This window comes from Dermochelys coriacea, chromosome 19 (genome assembly GCF_009764565.3).
Source record: "Dermochelys coriacea isolate rDerCor1 chromosome 19, rDerCor1.pri.v4, whole genome shotgun sequence".
Lineage (NCBI taxonomy): Eukaryota > Metazoa > Chordata > Testudines > Dermochelyidae > Dermochelys > Dermochelys coriacea.
Genome location: NC_050086.2, coordinates 11,163,999 through 11,184,674, shown reverse-complemented (window position 1 = coordinate 11,184,674; position 20,676 = coordinate 11,163,999). Strand labels below are relative to the sequence as shown.

At 55.7% G+C, this 20,676-nt stretch overlaps 1 protein-coding gene across 7 annotated transcripts in view; it reads left to right on the top strand.

The window, feature by feature from the left end:
* Positions 1-2,441: 2,441 nt before the first annotated feature.
* The window catches only part of FGR (FGR proto-oncogene, Src family tyrosine kinase), a 44,132-nt gene continuing 25,897 nt past the window's right edge, over positions 2,442-20,676 (top strand). For 2 of the 7 annotated variants that reach the window (XM_038377657.2, XM_038377655.2), the window contains exon 1: positions 9,341-9,906. The gene's annotated coding sequence lies outside the window, so the exon portion shown is untranslated. Of the gene's footprint in view, positions 2,648-9,340; positions 9,907-17,728; positions 17,961-20,676 lie in introns of those variants that run through there. The other 5 variants (XM_043506118.1, XM_043506115.1, XM_038377656.2 and 2 more) reach the window with 5 other exon arrangements.

The window sequence follows — 20,676 nt, the reverse complement described above, 5'->3', positions numbered from 1 at the left end:
CAAGATCAGGGTGATGAATGTGTCCCACGAAAGGGCCAGAAAGGACATGGTGAGCAGGGACGAAAAAGACTTAACGCTGCTTTGTGTTAATAAACCAAGAAGGCGCCTGGCATTGGAAAGGCAGTTGTGTGGGGGTCTGCATGACGGTCATCAACTGGGCAAGGGCTCCTCGCTTCACAAATGAGCTTCTCCCTCCCCCAGGCTGGGGGCCAGGACTGAAGTCATTGCAGCTGGAAGTAAAGAGCTCACATTCTTGCGGCCAGCCAGAGGGAAACTGAGGCACAGTAGCACATCCAGACCCAAAGGGGACAACAAGGGCCAGTTGCTCTCTTCTGATTGAGTGGACACGGCAATTCCTCCAGTGATGTCAGAATGTCAGCCAATCGCTGCTGTCTCTGGGCGTGGGAGTGAGGGCTGTCCTCCCTTGGCCACGTCCCCCCTTGGCAGTGCCGAGTGTGTACCATCTCCCCAGTAGCTCGTGGCCTCTGAATGTAGCAATGCCCTTGGTGAACGTGCCAGCCTTCTGTCTGGGTCTGAGTCAGGACCCCTGCAGCACCCACATCCCCAGCTCCACCTGAGAGCAGCCATATCCCTCTTTGCCCTTCGGAAAGGCCGAGTGAGCCCTCGCTGGGCGTGCTAGGCCAGCTGTGAGTGACCCCGCGAAGCTGAAAGCTGCTGGCCACCATGTGTCACGCCCAATGGGTCCCATGGCTCCCTGCTGAACTCCCAAACTCCTTTCAGTCCCTTAAGCCCAGCTGCCGCCCACCACAGATCACACGGCCCTGGTGCCAGAACTGCACTGGGAGGCGGTTAGTGCACCGGGCTCTTGCCCTTTGCCTCCTCCCTGACACGCTCCCCCTGAGCCAGACTGCAGCCCCACAGCGCTCCGGTGCTGTCACCACAGCCGAGGGAGCTGATGCTGAATGAGGAAGCTGGGCCAGTCTCAGCCCTGGGTCTCATGCAAGTGTCTGAGGTGGAAATGCACCCTCCTCTCCTCAGTCTTGTGCAGAGCAGCCCGTGATGACTGGGTCACTGATAAGACGCAGCAAGTGGTTAGTTGGGTTCCTGCTCTACGCACGCTGCCCCATCCCCCACCCCAGCTAGGCAGTCCCCCAGGTAGTCCTCTGTGGCTCACTGACCGGTGCTGCTCCCAGGCACAAACGGGCAGCCAGACAGGGTTTGTTCCCAATGCCGAAGAGCCAGAATCCCTCCAGAGCTCAGCAGGAGCCTGGACAGGCTGGCGCGAAGGGATCTGCTGACTACAATGGCACCTCTTCATCTCAGACGCTTCCCACACCCTTCACAAATCGGCTCCGTGCCTGCTGGGGGTGCCGGTCAGTGCGGACGGGGACAGGAGAATAGCACCTGCTGAGTCGCAAACACCGGGTGGGTCATCCTTGGGGTGCTGCCTCGCGGCAGCCGCAGATGCTGTATTGGAGTGAAGGCACATGGCTCTTCTTAGGACATGCTGCAGCCACAAATCGGGCCATCTCACAGCCTCGTCCCCTGGCTTGGGTTAAAGCTAATCCTGGCCTGGGCTGATCGAAAACACAGGGCCTCAGAACTGCTCTGGGGAGGGGGTGATGCCACTGAGGACTAAATTAGCGTAGGGACTCGTCTCGGACAAAGGGCTGGGATCAGCTGGGCTCTCTGATCCCACTTCCCCCACCAGCACCCCTTCCTGCTGCCAGCATTGCTCCATGCCACCCACAAGTGTGGGGCCTGATTCGCCGCTGTGGAGCCTCCGGTGCCCATGTATAGGGGAAGTAAAGCACCACCCCGGGGAAGAGCATGTGGTGAGCTCTGGCTATGGCACTTACAGTGGAAATGCCGGCATACAGGGCAGGGCGGTGAAGACTCAGGGCCCTGGGCATTCCAGCGCCAACTGGCATGCATCCAACCGCTTTCCATGGGGCATCCCAGCCCGGCGGGATCTCCCAGCTCCTGCAGCAGAGCTGCTCCCATAGTGCCCTGCACTGTCGCTGGGAGGTTTGGGAGGCAGCCATGGAGTGTGGGATGGAGTTAGGAGAACTGGCTGACCCAGTGCACCTGGAAGGCCGGTGGCGTCTCATCCACACTGGGTGCGGTGGACAACACCAGTGTGACCCAGAGCCAAACAAAATCCTGGCTCCCTGCTGTGGCAACCTGCTTGTACGAGGCCTGGAGCAGCAGTGTGAGGTGCCAAGCCATTGCACAGCTGCAAGCTCAAGGCCTAACCTTCTGCAATACTTGTTCACCTAGCATAGCCAGCTCCTGAGTGTGTAGACAACCATGCCCTTGGGGGGGGCGAATGAACCCCACCTTCCCCTGCCTCCCCATGACTTCCCTGTCACAGCAGATCGCAGGCTGCCTGCAAGTGGATGTTGCAATGCACCCCAGCTGTTAACTCGGTTGCAACACAAACTCCTTCCTGTGTGAATGAAGGTCCAGCCCCTTCCTGTTGTGTGGCATGAAGTAGAAGGGATCTCTCCTATGACCTGCTGCCAAGCTCCAAGCCTGCTAAGTCACCAGCCGCTGAATATGGGGCCTACATTGACGCTGGTCCTGCTTTGCCATCCATTCCACCGAGGCTCACGGGTCCGCTGCTGAGCAAAGAGATGCAGTGCGCTGCCGGGCATCGGTGGCACCTTGGTCTCTCCCAATAGGGGTATGTGGGTGGAATGAACTGGCCCGTGCTGCTATCCGAGAGGTCGTACCAGATGATCTCATAGTCTCTTCTAGCCACTCTAGTGTCCATCTTAGGTTTATTATCAGGTTTTCCAATCCCAACGCGCTTTCTAAACCTGGGCCAAGGTTTTCAACCCCAGAGGTCTAACGGCAGACTCCTTGGTCCCTGTTGAGGCCCCTTGATAAGTGGTCTGATTTGCAAAGGTGCTGAGCACCCTGCAGTCAACTGGAGCTTCAGGGCATGCAGCACTTTGCTAAAGTGCCTAGGGGAATCAGGCACCTCCAAGATTTTCAACCTTGACTAACTTCAGGGGCCTCAGCTTCTGTGCTCCCAGCTGGAGACCTTTCGAGGGGGCTGATTTTTCAGAGGGCTCTTTCTGGAAATCCAGGTCCCTTTACAGTGACTCAGGTTGGGACCCAAAAATTCAGGCACCTCCCAGATCACTAGTCATGTCTGAAATTCTTGGCCTCAGGGTCCTTTGCAAATCCCAGCACCTTGGTATACACAGCTGCAGCACCACTGCAATGCAGCCACCTCGGGAGTGGAGAGTGGCAGCCATCTGCAACAAGGGACAGGACACAGAGGTAATGGGCCGGATACATAGGAAATAGAACAGGGAGGTGAATGCAGAAGCTGATGCTCCAGAAATGCTGTCTGAGGGGAGGACTCAGCCTGAACCTTTAGCTACCTTAGAGGTTTTTAAGGTCTGGCTTGACAAAGCCCTAGCTGGGATGATTTGGTTGGTGTTGGTCCTGCTTGGAGCAGGGGGTTGGACTAGATACCTCCTGAGGTCTCTTACAACCCTAATCTTCTATGATTCTACCCCTATAGGCAGGAGGGCTAAGGGATGGTCTCAGAATCCCTCACTGTGAGCTCATGAGGTAGCAGCAGTACTGAGCCTCTTTGCACCAGCATCACATTTGCCATACAGGTCTTTAAACCGCACCCCTAAAAATAACCACCAGGCATGCAAAAAATAGCACCTGATTAGTGCCGAAAATACCCCGGCGCCTCGTGCTCTGGTCCCGGAGGCTGGATCGTCTCTGCAGTCAGGGAGACAGCAACCAGAATTGGGCTGGGGGAGGGGATGTAGACAGCACTGGTCACTGGGGTTATTTTGAAGCTGGAAATGTGGTAAGTGCTAGCAGCATCCTCAGGCTGATCAGCAGCAGGTTCCTCTCCCCAGCTCGCCCAAAAACAGAATCAGGGACTTGGTTTGTTCACACTGCAGCCAACTTCTGTTTTGCAATGCTTCCCCTCCCCGCACTCCCATTCCCTCCCAGTGGCCTCGGGGTGCTGAGTGGGGAGAACTGGGGTGAGCAGCCCCTGCTTGTTGTCCCCTTCAAGTCACAAGGCCTAAGCCCTCTCCTGAACAGCTAAAGGCTCACAGCCTGGCCCAGCTGCCAATCCTCCTGGGTTTCCATGCCGACTCCATGGTTCCCCGGGCCCCCGAGTGTTTTTAAAGGGAGTTTAGCACATCTGGAAGGGACCAGAGCTGGACCGAGCAGGGGATGCAGCTTTGCCTATGTTGTCCTGCCAGTGGGTCTCTGCCCTGCCCTGGAGGTGCCGCCTCTAGGGATAAACAGAGAGTTTAGTCCATAGCCTCTTGGCTCTGGCTGCAGGCTGGGAGGCTGATTCGAGCACATGAAGCTCTTCTAGTAGAACTGTTCGGAGCTCGCTGACTTGCTCCGGAGGCCTGGTCCCTGCCTTAGCCCCAAGCCCACCCCGCCTCTCCCGACTCAGTGCTTTCTGAGGTGCCCTTTTCCTCTGCTGTGGCCCGAGACACGCGCTGACACTCTTGAGCTGAGTCCTGTTACTCTCCAGTTATTCCCCATGGATGGAACCGGAACATCCCCTGCACCCAAGTCAGAAGGCCAGGCTGGGGTCAATCAGCTTGGCTCCGTGGCACCCAGCGCCCATTTACACCACATCTGGCTCAGAACATGGGGTGACATCGGGAGCATGCTGCTGGCCAAACAATGCACCTCCCTGACCCCACTGCTGGCAGAATGAGCGTTCGGACTATTCTCCCCGTGCGTCCACAGCCGGTCAGTTCCGTACGTGGGTAGGAGGAGACCTAAGGCAATCTAACTCACCCATCACCCCATAATGTTCCCCGGGATGTCCCAGTCATCCCCTCCCCTTTTGGTCTACAGGGGGTTGGGCATCGTCTTCCCTCTGCTACAGTCGGAATTTAAAAAAATCTCTCAAGGGCGAGGTGCTGTGTCACAGAGTGATGTGGGGTGATTCCAGAGTGCCTGGGTTGCAAAGGGCTTTGGGATCCTTTGTTATGAACACTGATTTAGGAGCTACTGTCATTAGTAATTATGTGTAGCCATCAAGAGGCTCCAGCTGAACTCAGGAGAAAGGATGGCCCAGTGGTTAGTGGTCTCACCTGGGACTCTGGCAACCTGGGTTCAGTTCCCAGCTTTGCTGCTGACCTTGGGCAAGTCACTTAGTTGCTCTGTGCCTCAGTTTCCCTAGCTGTGATACGAGGCTAATAGCACACCAGGGTGTAGTGAAGCTGAATATATTTAAGCATCTGAGGTACTCCCATTACTGCAGTATTGAGGAGCAGATTAGGACCTAATATAGATCAGGGTGCTAGGCACTGTATGTGCCCATAGTAAGCGCCCCTGCTCCAAACCGCTGACAATCTAAATAGGCCAGACAGACAAAGAGCAGGAGGGGAAACTGAGGCATGGAGAGGGGAAGTGACTTGTCTAAGGTCACTCAGCTAGTCAGTGGCAGAGCAGGAAATAGGACTCAGGTGTCCTGACACCCAGTGCAGTGGGGTCACACTGCCTCTGATGGTTTTCTAATGGCCTGATTCTCTTCTCACTCAGACAGGTATAACTCAGGGATATAACCCAAAGCCAGTGGGGTCAGACTGGTGTCTCCACTCTGTCTCCTCCGATGATTCTATTAGTGAATGAAACAAACAGCCCCCATCTGGGACAGGGGAAGAGAGCCATGGCTCAGGCACCCTCCGCAACTGCACCTGGCCTTTCAGAAGCTCCTGGTGCAGGCAGGTGAGGGCACCTGCTCAGAGTTCACCTTTCCCCCAGATGGACAGTGTTCATCGGAGAGATCAAAGCCCCTCCAGCTGTCAGCGGAGCCTTATTTCCAAGAGGGAGCCTGGTGAGTCCGGCTGTGGGGTCATGCACCAGCCACCTCTTTCAGTTACCCATCCCAGACAAGCGATTCGAATCTCCTCCTGCTGGGAGCAGAGGAGTCCTGCAGGGCTGTGGGGGGGGGGAGCCCTTTCCCTTAACCCCCTTCTCCCCAAAAGAGCCCCTTCCAGAGTTTTCCCTGGACTGCCCCACAAGGCACCGTGAGTTTGGAGCAACCCCAGGGAAGGGGCAGCCCCTGGGTCTGAGTGGGACAGCTGCCCCTTCCCCTGGCTCTGCAGTTCACAACGGAGCTGGGCTGCCTTCGAGTTAACACGGCTCCAAGCCGTGTGACCGCCTGCCTGGAATTTCACACGGGCCCAGGCCATGGGGCAATGTTGCGGAGAGGGGACCTCACCGGCCCACCCACAGCCCCCCTGCAGAGAAATGGGGGTGGGGGGGAAGTGGAGCAAAAGGAAGGCAGGAGCTATGCACACAGAGCCCCGCCATGCACACCCCTGGGGCGTTGTTTCCTACTGCATCGACTGCTAGCCCCTGGGGGTAGGGCCCTTCTTTTTGTGCTGAGTTTTGTGCAGCGCCTAGTGCAACAGGGTCTTGGTCCATGAATTACCTAGGAATTACTGTTATACACCTAATAGCAATAAAAATGTACAGTACCTACCACAATGGGGGTCTGGTCCATGACTGAGGCACCTAGGAATTACCGTAATACACCTAATGGCAATAAAAATGTACAGCGCCTTGCACAATGGGGGCCTGGTCCGTGACTGGTGCTCCTGAGCATTACAGCGATAATGTGCCCATAGTAAGAGTCCCTGCCCCAAACAGCTGACAATCTAATAGACAAGACAGAGAAAGAGCAGGAAGGGAAACCGAGTCACAGAGGAGGGATGTAACTTGTCCAAGGTCCCACAGCTAGTCAATGGCAGAGCAGGGAATAGGACCCGGGTGACCTGACACCCAGTGCAGTGGGAGTCACACCTGGCTCTGTTGGTTTTCTAATGGCCTGATTCTCCTCGCAACTCAAGAGTGGCTCCCCTAAAGCCAGCAGGGTCTCCCCTCTGAGTGTGGCATTTTGGAGGCTGGGATTGCTAACGCTGGGTCCTTGGGGTGTGTCTGTGTTGGGGTGTCGGCATGTCTAAGATTGGGGCTTCCTGGATGGGAGCTGTTTGCTGTAGTGCAGCTCTGGGCTCCAGCCTGAGTGTTTTCACTGGTTTTCTCCAGCATCCAAGTGGTTACTGAACTGCAGCTCTGACAAGCTTCACACCTCTGCAGAAGTGCCTCTGGAGTTTTCACTGGTTTTCTCCAGCATCCAGGTGTTGGCTGTGACAGTCCCAGCTCCCATGTGCTAAGCAGAGCTGGGCCTGGTTAATGCCTGACTGGAAAACTGCCAGGTTGAACCTTGGTGCTGCGGGGACCACTGGTGGCAATTCAGCAGGTGGTGTCCTTCCTTCCGGGCAGATTCTGAACTGCCCAGGGGCTGCTATGCTGCCGGAAGCCTTTGGAGAGAGCTGTGCAAAAAGGCTCCTGGGGGCCTTGCACTCATCAAAACCCCAGAGGCACTTCCTGCAGAGGTGTGAAGCTGGTCAGGGCTGAAGTTGGGTGAACACCTACCTTCCCACTGCTGTCCTGGCTAAGAAAATCCTTTTGCACTTCCCCTCCAGAGATAACCATTGCCTGGCTGCTAACACAGAACAGCTGCATTCCACCCCAGTGGTGGCTGCAGCGCAGAGATGGGCATACAAAGCATGTTGAGATTCTGCTGGGGGAAAGATGCAATACTGATTTGTGATGGTGATGGTTGTATTGTGCAATGAAGGTCTTGTTTTCCATGCCCTCTCTGAGTGATATCACCCCACCCCCACTGTGCTGAGAACCAGCCCAAGCATCTGCATCCTGAAAGTCCCCTTAAGCAGTGAGTCCCCTTTGTACAGCCTCTCTCCTGGAGAGCGGGGGAGATTTCATCCTCCGTTCAGTTTTGAATTAGTTCCCTTCCCCCCCACCTCCCATATTTCTTTGGAGGAAAGATACCCCATTTCCTGAGTGGGAGCGGAAAAATTGCATTAGTGCTTGGGAGTGGTTTGTACCACTTTGTTATGGACTTTGGGTTGTGTCATAAATATAAGGGGAAGGGTAGCAACCTTTATGTATGCAGTAGCATAAAATCCCACCACTAACACCATGTCAGGGTTCTCCCACCCCACTCTGAACTAGTTCAGCTGCCAAGGAGGGATTTTATGCTACTGCATACATAAAGGTTGCTACCCTTCCCCCTATATTTATGACAGGTTGGCTTTAATGAGTTTAGATCCAGATGCTCAAAGGTATTCAGGCTCCTAGCTTTCACTGAAATCTGGGCCTTAGTGCTCATGACAGAAGCTGGACTGAAATCGACTGCAGAAGTACAGTTTGTTACCTGCAGAGTTAGAGCTGAGTAAAATATTTCTATGGAAACTTTTTTTTTCTGGCAAAAAATGCAGATTTGGTGACTCCAAAACGTTTTGTGAATTGTGTCAGTTTTGCCAAATTGTTTTGGCTGGGAAAAAAAATAATTAAAAAAACAAATTCAGGAAATATCAAAAGGGTTTGATTCAAGGTGACTTTTTGCTTTGAAATGTCCGTCCATTTTACTGTTGATCACTGAAAATGCTCAAAATCCAAACGAAACGTTTCATTTTGGGTCCAACAAAGCCTGAGCTGACATTGTTTTTGGACTCCTCGATTTGCTGAAAATCTCCAGTGCTTTTGGTTTTGGTTCAACCTGAAACTTTTTTTTTTTTAAATCTTTTGGAATCACCAGTGAACCGAGAGACCCTGTTATTCACCCAGCTCTCTACAGGACGGGCACCACACCTGGGCAAGCTCCCGCCGGGTGCTGCCCCCCACTCTTGTGCCTCAAACCTGTGCCAGCGGCGTGTCCTCTAGTAACAAGTGGAGAGGGGAGTCCCCTTAGCTCATTCAGCCCGTGCTCTCACAAGGGGTCAAGCCAGGTGGGTTGGGCACTAGATTGGGAATCATGGGGGTCACTGACCTGCTCAGCAATCTTAGAGGAGTCACTTCACCTTTCAGCCACTAACTATCTGGCATTAAGAGGACCCTATGAGTAGGTTATTTCACAGTTACCCATTGTGGGGTTTCTTGCAGTGGGTGCTGGCTCCTAGAGTAGAGACAGCTGGGCTAGTGAGTCTGATCCTGCCTAACCCCCATTGAAATCCGTGGGATTTTTTAATGCATTTGAAATCAATGGGAGTTAGGGGTCTGGATCCCTTTGAGGAGCTGGGTCTAGGTGCTAGGGTGACCAGATGTCCCGATTTTATAGGGACAGTCCCAATATTTGGGGCTTTTTCTTACTTAGGCTCCCATTCCCCTCTACCCCGTCCTGATTTTTCACACTTGCTGTCCGGTCATCCTACTAGGTGCCCAGAGGTCGCATTAACAGGTGGCACTAGGATATCTTCAGCCCCCCCGCCCCATCTATTCATTTTTGATATAGCCACACCCTGGAATGGTTTGATTGGCAGGCACTCCCCCCGCCCCCACTAGCTGTGGCCAATGCCCAGTGCTGGGTCGCCTGAATTCCCTTCGCCCTCAGAAGATACCGGCCAGGCCAGGTCGGCGGGACCCTAGAGCTGCAGCTCCCCAGTGACCCGCGGGTCAGGGGAGATGTGGGGCAGGGAGGGGTTAGGAGCGCTGCGATCTGCCCCTGCCGAGGGCAGCCGGAGGTGATTGGGGTGGTGTGTGCTCAGGAAGGACTTTCCACCCCCCCCCCCATGAGAAGCTCCTGATTGACAGAACCCCCGGCGGCAGCAATCAATGACGGGGTGGAACCGAGCGGCGGGGGCTCGTCCACCAGCTGAGGGGGGTTTGCTGGGACGAGTGAAGCTCACAGCCCGGAGCTCTCTGGCTCCCACTCGCCCAATGAAGCCTTGCTAAGCGGGGGGGGGAGCAGCAGAAGGGGGCTGGCGGCGGGCTGCACGCCAGTAAGAAGGACCGAGGAGACAGGGAAACAGGCAGGCACCCTCCAGCGCGCTGTGCCCTGCCCTGCCCCTGCCAAGGGGCCGATCAGCCCGGTGCCCGCAGGCTGGAGCCGCGCGGCAGGCGCCAAAGGTAAGGCGAGTCCCGGGGAGGGGCGCAGCCAGAGCCGGGGGGGGGGCACGGAGGGAGGCGGCGGGGGCTGCGTGTGTTTGAAGCCAGCGAGCTGGAGGGAAGGGGGGGGGTGAGGTCTCCCTGATTCCCCGCAGGAAGCGGGCATGGGCGGGGGGATCTGTCGGAATCCCCCTCGGCTGGGCATCGCGCTCCGGGAGCTGCGGCGCGATGCGGAGGAGGGGGATGGATGGAGGGGAGGGGGGGAAGGATAAGGAACGCTGGGGGGGGCTGGTGTCTCCCCCCCCTTCTCCGGGGGGCTGCCGCCCCTCTGCCCGAGGCTCCCCCCCACCCCCCCGTTCGTGGATGCGGGGGAGGAAGGAAGGCGACCTCCTTGCCACCCCCGGGGGCTGCCTAGGGCTCTCCCCGGGTGAAACAAACGAGGCTCGCTTAATTCCTGGCTCCGCCGCCCCGATCCCCCCCCCCCGACCCCCGTGTAAATCCGGCCTAGCCCCCGGCGCGGTTGGGCCAGAGGGGAGCGAAGCCCCCGCTCCGCTTTGCTAGGTCTTAATGGGCAGCAGCACCAGAAGGAGGTTGCACAAGCAAACGGCTTGTTTTCCTGCCTGGTCTGGACCTGGGGGGGTGGATGAAGGGGGTGTCACTTTCCTTCCGGCCATGATTCGGATGGCAGCCCTGTTATTATGGCTATGCCCGGGCAGGAGACACCCCTTTAGTCCTCGCAGTTCAGATGATTTTACCCTTTCGGGGGGGGGGGGGGGTGGCTGTATCGGCAAACCGCCCCCCGCCAGGAAAATGCTTGCAAGGTGACCCCCCCCCCCATCCCCAGCCACTTAGACGACTCGTCCTTGGAACCAACCCCACGCATCCCTGTCCCCTGGCTCTGTGTGTGTGTGTGTGGGGGGGGGGGGGTTAACTCTGGGAGCGGCATCCCAAGGGCCCCCGCAGGGATGCTGACTCTGTGTCTGGGAAAGGGGCCTTCAGCTCAGTCTCTGGTCCCGTTTTTTCTGAGTTTATTTCTCTGCACTAACTCCTGGTGGTGGCTCAGCTGGGAGCAGGAACTTGCAGCTTCCTGTCTAAGTCCGTTTCCCCCCCCCCCCCCGCCTGTGGGGAAGGGGGCTCGCTTCCCCTCCCCGCTCTGGGCCCGGTTCTGGATTGTAATTGTGCATCCCCCCTGCTCCCCTAGGCCGATTTCCTCCTCCCTCACAGCCCCTCAGATCCGGGAATTGCTCTTCTTCCTGCGGAAATCCTGCTTTTCCCAGCCAGCAGGCGAGAGGAAGGGATGAGGGGGGGGTGGCAAGAGGTTACCATGGCTACCCCTGTAATGTGCTTTTCCTTTAGGCCCTTACTAATAGTGCACTTCCTCTTTCTTGTTGGAAGGGGGTGCGCCTCTGGATTATTCTGTGTGTCACGGGGCTGTGTTTAATGGGCCCGGATCAGACGCTCAGCACCTGACGTTTGCCAGGGCTCAGATGCTGACCTTTGGCGACCCAGGCTGGTCCCTTTTGCGGATGCTGTGGTCTCACGCTGTTGCACGATCAGGGTCTGTCCCCCAGGGGAGGGCCGTGGTCCTGGGGGCGAAAGGCTTGACGCCACCCTGCCCTTGTCCCCTTCGCCCGCAGAAGGGGCGCTCCTTTGAGCCGTGGGCTTGTGGTGACTCGGGGACGCAACACAGGGAACAGTTGTTGGCAGCATCCGTGCAACAAAGGTGTCACGGCTCCTCCAGGGAAGGAGACCTCCGGCCCCTCGGGTACACTAGGGTAGCCCCGTTGACTCCCCTGGAGTCACTCTGTTTACACTGCAGACGCTCCTTGCCTGTTTAGGGACAGGTGCAGCAGCAGGGTGAGCTTCTGGCTGCCTGACATGAACAGAATGCCTTCCAGGAGCACTAAGGGGGATGTCCCTGTGACCCGTTTGCTCCTCTGCTCAGGCTGCCAATAAGAGCTCCAGGTGATGCCAGGCCAAGGGCTGCTGCCACCTTATTTCCTATGGAGGTCACAGATCAGCTGTCAGGTGGTGACAGCCAGCTGGGACAGAAAGATACAACTTGAGGCCAGGGCTGGGATGGCAAATACTGGCTGTGGGGAGTCCCTCTGCCCATTACTAAAGCTCTTACTTATTTCCACCCTGAGAACCGCTCCTCTTTGGGTCAAGTTCTCCTTTCCCGGGTTTCACCCTCTTCCTCATTCAATTTGCTGCTGTTTTGAATGAACTCCCGCCTCGCTCAAAAATCCTTATCCTTGTTCCACCTGATATCGTCCCCTTCCCTACGCCCACAGCAGAGCCTCTAGAATAATAGCCGGGTGGCTAGTACTTCCCTGCTGACTGGAACAGGCTGGCAGAGTCTGCTTGAAACCTCCCACACTGGTAGTAGGTATCCTGGCTGATGAAGGGCAAAGTGGGTAGTGGAGATTCACAGGAGCAGATTCCTCATTAGTGAATGCAGAACTGAGGGGGATGGTAGCCCATGGGGGGGCTCCATCTGAGACTGAGCCCTCTTTGTGCCAGATGCGCACAGACACTGTGAGAGACAGTCCCTGCCCCAAAGAGCTCAGTCTAAACAGGCAAAGAGTGAAAGAACGGTAATATCTTCCCATTTTACAGATCAGGTGTTGAGGCCCAGAGCGATTCCCTCACTTGGTCAGGGTCACACATGAAATCCTTGGTGAATCAGAGAACTGGCCCCAGATCTCCTGCATCCCAGTCCAGTGCCTTAACCACAAAGTCATACTTCCTGTCCAAGGGGTTCTCTACAGAGATGATTCAGGGCGTGGGCTGAGCAGTCTGGAGGGAGGAACTCCAGGAACAGCCAAGTGGAGGGCGAAGGTTTAAGTGGAATTTTGTTACCTTGCTGATAATTTTTGTTGTTGTTTCTATTGCAGTAGGGTCTTAGGACCCCCTCAGGGATCAGGGTCCTGATGTGCTAGGCACTTGCAAACAAGTAAGAAAAAAGACAGTTACTGTCCCAGAGAGCTCACAATCTAGGATTCAGTGAATAAATAGAGGGTGGAAGGACAAGCTAACAACAAAGGTGGGTGCATGAGTCATGGTGGTCATGCGGGTTGAACCCCAGGGAAGGGGTCCTTGTGATCCTCTGACATTATGAGCATGGTGCGAGAATCTCGATAGAACAGAATCACGCGTTGACCTGGACCAGAGTGAGGAAAAGCACCTGGTGAGAGCAGGGAGCTCCAAGCGCTCTATGAACATGTGGGGATGGAGCCATGCAGGCCCCTCTGGGAGCGGCAGGGATTATGGAACCCATTTCATGGTGGGTGGGGAACAAGTCTCTGAAGTTGAGTGATTTGCCTAAAGTCACCCAGTGAGCCACTGTTAGAGGTCAGAGCACAACCCAGGAGTCCTGACTCCCTGTCTCCTGCCCTAACCACTAGGCCTGCCTCCCTCTCAAGGAAGGGATTGCTGCCTTCTACGTAAAGAAGAAGGCTGTCCCACACCTCATACTCAGCCACAGCCCCTCTGGACTTTGGGGGGAGTTTAGCCTGGGCTGGGTGCTCAGGACCAGGTGTGGCGTGAGATCCTGAGGGCAGTGAGGTGATGGGAAGCCCAGAAATTCTTCTGCCTTAAAGGAGCAGTGGGCTTTAGCGAGAACATGGCTTCCTTAGATGAGTCCCAAACATGGACACCCCAGATTTCGGGGTGGTCTGGGTTCAAACTCTGCTGTCTCAGATCTGCTAAAACTAAGAATCCTTCCCACGCCGGGATGGTGCGAGACCTTTGGGTCAGTCGGGGCGGGGGGCGGGCTGGAGAGTTATGCAGCAGAAAAAGCATTTGTGGGCTCACCGAGGCTCTGCTAAGCTGCGGTCTGTCGCACGAGCGCGCTGTAGTTATGCGGGGGAGGGGGAGAACGGAAGTAGCTGTGTACACACACGTCGCTGAGCGCAGTGCTGGGTCCTAGGCTTCTCCCATGCAGTTTAGCTGGGACAGAGGGGCAAGAAAGCCTGGGCTGGCCTATAAAACTCCCTGCAGGTCTTACTTGTGTGTTTCTCTGAGTTTTTCTCAAGCCCTGATTTTTTTTATTTCCCCCCCCCCTTCCTCCTTGATGTTTTTGGGACAATTTCCCCCCTTCTTTTCCTCAGGGGTAAATGCTGAGTCCCACCCACCTGTAGATCCAAGCTCGGCCAGCAGCCCACTCCCAGCCCTGAGGCTCGTGCTGAGGGGGATCTTTAGGAATGAGGCCGTGACATTGTCCCTGCACACACCACAGCAACTGTTGTATAGGTGCGACTGGCCTCCCGCTGCACACCCCTAGGTATTTCCCTAACAGCCAGCCAGCCCGGACTCGGCAAGAAGCGGAGCAAGGCAGGCTCTGAAGGAGTGTTCGTTTCTGTGCAGCGACCCTACAGTTCCATCGCTGGCCGGGACTGAACCTGGGACGTCTGGCCCCAAAGCACGGGCCTCTCTTACTTGAACTAAAGGGCCAGCTCTGATGTGGATCCCAGAGGTGGGGATCTGAACCGCACTTTGCCACTCTGCTACATGAACGCCCGTGCTTTATGTCAGGCCCTGCTGTTGCTCAGCAGTGTGGTTACTGTAATGTGCAGCCATCCCTGGTGTGCCAGGTTCATAGACCTCGCCAGGCTGTTTAGGAGCAAGGGGGAAGCAGAAGGCCAGGGAAGGGAGTGGGTCCAGCTTTTCTTCTCCCTGTTCCCTGCACGAAGAGAGGCAGTCACCTCCCCCAGGGGCTGGAAGTTGCATTTCCATCTTGGGGAATGAAGAGCAGCCCATAGGAAGGAATCCCTGGTAAAACAATGCCTTGTCCCTAGATGTCTCCTCCGTAGCAGGCCGAGGAAATGGGAGATCAGTGCAGCTTTTGTGGCTAGCCAGCCCTTGAGTCTGTCTGTCTGGGGATTTTCAGCAAGAGGCCAAAGGGTATAATAGGGGCACATGCCCACAAGGGACCAGCTGGAGACCCAGCGACCTCAGTGTTTCACCAAGGGCCGTCCAATGGCAAAGGATACTGTCACTATAGGCTGGGTTCAGACTAGGACACTTGGCAGCAGGAGACCCCCCCCCCCCGAGCTGTGCAGGCTCTGCAGGAAAGGACCTGGTCTGGTCTCCAGCCTACTGCTCCCTTCTCTAACTCCTTTGGTTACCAGATGGACATATCTGCCCTTGCAGCCTGAGCCATTGGCCAGATCTATACGCTGGAATTGTCTAGGGCACCAGCCTCTCAGGTACTGACCGCACAGGGGGCTGCCCATCCATTTCTCTTGCTAACTAGTTAATGTAACACACACTTTCCATGTGTCTATGTCCACCCACCCAGGCAGCTGTCTAATGCGTCCTGAATGTGGCACTGGGTGCTGTGAAGACTGGAGAAACAGGTCGTTGATGCAAGGAAGGAAACCCTAAAGGCTATTCCCAAAGCCCCATAATTTTCCCTGGCTGCCCTGGAAAGGGGAGGGTAACAGGGTGATGGGTTCTGTTCCTGGCTCACCATGTGACCTCAGCCAAGTTGTCTATTTGCCATGCCTTGTTTTCCCCAGTGGCAAGAGGGGGCTAATGATCCCACCTGCCTCTCGCTCCGTTCAGCCCTTGAGGCCAGACGTCAAAAGGTAATTTACCTTTTTAAAAGTCTGGGCCGTGGAGATCCACGGCTGGGCCGGGGGGCGGTAGGGAGCTTGCTGGGCTCTGAGTTGAGCAGGGAAGCGGCTCCCGAACGCATCGGCGTTCTCGGTTTCTCTTGGCCCAGACATGACTCTGTGAGGCGAGGCTGGCGTGGGGGGTCTGTGTGGGGGTGATAACGCTGCCATGGGGCTGTTTGTTGGGTGGCAGCGTGTGCTCTGGACACTGGGTAATATGTGTGCAGCATGTTGATTTCAGCCTGTGGGTTTTATTGCATGATCTCTCTCCCCCACTCTGCGGTGGTGCTGGTGTACCTGGGGGCACCAGCCGCCCATCCAGATCCAAAGGGTGTGGGCCGTGCGGGGAACAGGCTGTGGGGGAGGGGTAGTCCTGCCAGCATGCTCCCCCCCCAACCCCCCGTTCCCCAAGCGTGGCACCATCCCTCCTGCTCTTGCATTGATTTTGGGTGGGGTTGCTCTGGTGTAGCTGAGAGCAGCATTTGGCCCTATCCACCCTGGTAGCATGAGACCTGGGCTGATGACAGCCAGACTCCAGCCCGCGGGTGGCCTGGGCCACCAAACTGATGTGCTTTTGGGTGCACTGAGTTCTCTGTGCATGGTTTCCCTGGCCTGGCCTTCGTGGCTCCCCATGTATACCCTTCCCTACCCCCACTCCCCTTTGTGCAGCAAGCCCCATAGCTAATCAGCCTGCTGAACTCCTGGGGGTGCAGGGCAGAGCTCTCCTGCTGTTTGCCCCATCTCCTTTGTCGGCGCCTGCCTGCCTCCCCGTGGCTGACCGAGAGGTAGCGGGAGGCTCTGTTCCTAGGGATCTGGGGCAGATGGGCCCCGAGCATGTTGACTGCTGTGGCTGGAAAACTAAGATGAACCAGCCAAGTGGGGGAGGTGCGCCCCAGAGCCCTCTTGTTGCCTCGAGAGTCGCTCCCCCCAAATGCTACGAGGCCGGGCTTTTTGGCCCAGGAGGGCTGGATCTCAACTTAGCCCTGCATCCAGCCCTCCATCCGCCAAGCTGTGATCTCCCCTAAAGCACCTCTCCTCCCCACCCCGCTCCAGAGCTTGGCTCTCAAGGCAGCCCTGGGATTCCCCTCTTCGGGCGGCTCTAAAGCCTTCCCTCCCCCTACCCCTTACTGGTTCCCACCCAGCTTCCTCTGTGAGCTGAGCATGTGGGACCGGAATGGTGTGGCTTCCTCTCTGTCCCACAGTGCTGCAGCGACTGCACCTGCCCCCTCACTGCGCCATGGGCCCACTTTCACTTCGTGTGCCTCTTTCTCACAGGGAGGTGACTGGGCCCCTTGCCTACGAACCTCCCCCCATTCCACCACTCCTGCAAGCATCTGCTCTTGAGCCAGCCATGGAAACAGCTCAGTCCTGTCTACACTGGCCCTTGCGCCATTTCTGGTCACCCTGGTTCACCCATCCTCGTTGCTAAGTAGAGGGGAATGCACTAGTGTCTCTGTGCCCCCCACCCTGCCCCAGAGAGGAGGGCTGTCTCCGTACCCAGAGGCACAGCTCACGGGACTAAACCTTCCCACCCCACGTCTGCTCCGGCTCCCAGGCTGCTCTCCTGTTGCGGGGCAAGGAGCGCTGTTTGCACAGGCTTGCTGGGCTCTTCCCCCTCTCCACTGCGCCCTGCACCCCTTTCTGGGTAAGCCAGCAGGATCGCAGGCGCGTAACTGAAGGCTAGCCCTGGCCTGCTGTGGTCTCGGGCAGCACAGTGTATTCTGGGGCCGTGGCGTGCTGGGCAAGTTGGGCAGTGCGCTCTGGCTGAGGATGCCACCGGTGCCTCGTGGATACGATGGGGTGTTCCATAAGGGGCAAGAATAGTGCATTATAGCTGGAGGGGGAAGCCTGGTGCTTTTCAATGCCCGTTCTCGTCCTCTACTTGTACCCTTCCTGCATCCTGAGTAACCCCGGAAGGATCCCTGCCCTGAAGTCACTGGGCATTGGGGGAAGCATCTCCTTTATTGTCCTGCTACTCCCCAAGCTCCATTCTCTTTGGGGGAAGTATTTTGCACGGAGGAGACCAAACTCAGCCGACAGCTTCTGGGAAGGCTCAGCACCCTCCTCCCTCAGCCCACACCCTCCCTTTCTCACAGCGCTACGCTCTCGACTTCGCACTCGGATCACAGAGCCAGGGTGCAACTGTGGGAGGTGAGACCTGCTGGAGTTGTGACAGCTCCCCGCTTGGCCAGCTCTCTGCGGAGCAGGCTGCCTGCATGCACAGATTGCAGCCCGAGCTGCCATCTCTGTTCAGGGTGCTGGAACAGTTCCTGAGACCCGCTTGGTGCCGGGCTGCTGCCTCTTGGGCTGGCCGCACACCTGTCTGAATGCTCAGCCAGCTCCTTCCTCCTGCCCTGGAATTGGAGCTGCAAGCCAGCCAGCCCCCTTCACCCCACAGCAGGAAGCGGGCTGCTTCGCCCACCCTGCAACCACCACCACCACCACCGCCGCGCGTGGGTAAGGTTCACTGGTCCGCATTCAAGCACTGGAAGGCAAGTCTTGCAGGGAGCCTGTGGATTCGTGTCTGAGAAGGAGACAAAGATCTTAAATGCGTCTCATTTTAAAAAGGCCGCGTACCTGGGGCCGTGCACGAAAATGCCCAGCATCTGCCTGCAAACACGCAGTTAGCTTCCTAACTGGAGTAAGCACTTTGGAACAGGGACCATCTCTTTGCACTGTGTTTGTACAGCGTCTAGCACAACGGGGCCCTGGTCTGTGACCAGGATCCTAGGCTTTACCGTAAGCATGAATAAATAACAATTTGCATGTGCAAATGCCAGATTTGCTTGCACAGTTGCACACAGCCTCTGACCTTCTGCAAATCATGACCCCAGAACACTTAGTACTCCCAAAAAAGCATTAAGTAATGCTCACAGCACTCCAGAGCATCATTAACCCAGCAAATGGGGAAACTGAGGCAAGGATTTGCAGTAACCTGTCCTGTGTCACCTAGCAAGTCAGCGTCAGAGCTGGGATTAGAACCCAGGAATACCCAGTCCACTGGTGTCAATTTGGAGCCACTCCACTGACTTTTGGTGACATCACGCTGTGCCTAGACCAACATCACTGAGAACAGCATTTGTTTTATTGATTCCAGGGGTTCGAGCTGGGGGCTGGTAATCAGGACTCCTGAGTTCTTGTCCTAATTCTGCAACTGATTTGAGGAAATCACTTATGCCAAGTTATTTTGACAGTGTCTGCGGGTGCCCTGATTGTGGGTTCCCGACTTTTGGTTAAAAGAAAAGGAGTACTTGTGGCACCTTAGAGACTAACAAATTTATTAGAGCATAAGCTTTCGTGAGCTACAGCTCACTTTGGAGTCAGCACCATGTCAAGGTCTAAAAGTCACTCTGCTAGATCCTCTCTTAAAGAACCACTATGTCAGGAAGTTTAGGTTCATACATCTTTTAAGGCTTTTGGATTTTGTTTCTTGCTTGTATGTTACCTTTGATATGTTAGGAATGTCATGTGTGATCAGCCCTACTTTAATGGAGGGACACCCTGGAGGTTTCAGAGGCAAGTTCTCATACCTTAATTGAAGGAAGGGGGAATGATGATTCTTTAACAAAGATGTGCTTTTTGCCAAGTGTTTGTTAGGCATCGGAGTTGGAGTTAAATAGATACTTTAGCCTTATCTGTAGTAACGAAAACCCAAGTCCAATGCATGAGAACTGGAAAAGGAAACTGACTGACTAGAAATTTACTATAAAGAAAACTGAAAGTGACTAGGCTACTTTCATTGTTGGAGATGTCATTACTGGTAATGTAGCAGATGAAATGTGAGGTTTTTAACAGCTATATTACGCTGTTAGCCTACCAGTGCCCCTTTTTAAATTACAGAGAGAAAATGTCCTTATTTTCCCCCTCCAAACCGTGTGGCTACTCTGAAATGTATAAAGATAGTGCTGTTCATCTCAGAATATTCAGCATCCATACAATGCAGCTATCTCTGGAGTGGAGGACAGCAGCTATATGTTTCATGGTAATAAGTGGAGGAGAAATCAAATTAAGGACACCAGGATTTTAAAATCCATGCAAGGCAGACAAGACCTCTATTTTTAAGATCTTGTTCAAAAGACAGCCCCTTACAATGCCTGTTACTCAAGTTATCTACCATACAAGACAGAACGGCTGAGTTTACCCTGATGCAATTTGAAACTGTATTCCAAGAAGTGGCTTGAGGATGGAACACAATTGGGTCTGCAGTGGGTAGCCCACTGCAGAGTGTGTGTGTGTGTGTGTGTGTGTGTATGGAGGGGGGGCAGGGTCTCTTCCCCAGTGGTCAGCACTCTTCTTCTCTGATTGAACTGTAGCTTCTTAATTCCCCTGTGCTCTGCGGGGATCAGGACAGCTTTTCCCAATTAATAAAATAATCAAAGCGAAGAGATCAGTGGGACTGGACTGGTGACGGACTTCGCAGGGCTTTTCATGTCCACCTGACTGGGTCAAATCCAGCAGTGGCGCTAGGTGGCGGTGGTGATGTGGCAGGTGCGTCTCAATGCAGATCTCTGGACGAATGGCCAATGTGCATACTACAAAAGCTGCCGGTGCAGGTGGCAGGCTTGGCCCTGAGGCCAACGGCTGGAGGATGAACTCTCTACTCTCACCCTTCTAGGTCATGTTGGCAAAGGCTTGTGCCGGTTGAGCCAGCACCGGGGCTGCCTTCTGCTTGGTGGCTCAGTGGGATAGCACATCTCACTGTGGGGCTCTGGCTTCCACTGGGAACTGGAGTGAGACCTGCCGACTTGTCTCTCATGTGCCACTGAGCAGTTACCCAGAAGTGCCAGCTTATAGCGATGGCTGAACTGGGTTTCAATCAGCGGCCCGGAGCTGAAAGGCTCTGCCTCCCATCCCTTGAGCCGTCCCACTTGGTTGCCCTTGGGATGCGGAGGAAGGCAAAGCACCAGCCTTGTCCTCCTTGGCCTGGAAGCCCCTGGCATGCTGCACTTGCGGGGAGCTGGGTGCATGATTAGCAGCCAAAGCCCCGGACTGCCTCTTTGTGGTTACTGCACCCCTAGGCTGAGCAGCCCTTCCCCGGCCATTGTGCAGAGGCTGTGCCCATGACATACTGTGGCTATGCAGCCCCTGCCGGGGCCAGCAGGCCTGCTGGGGTCTCTCAAAGGGAAACGCGGTGGAAGTCAGGCCCTCCTCCCGTCATGGCTGCAGCGCGAAC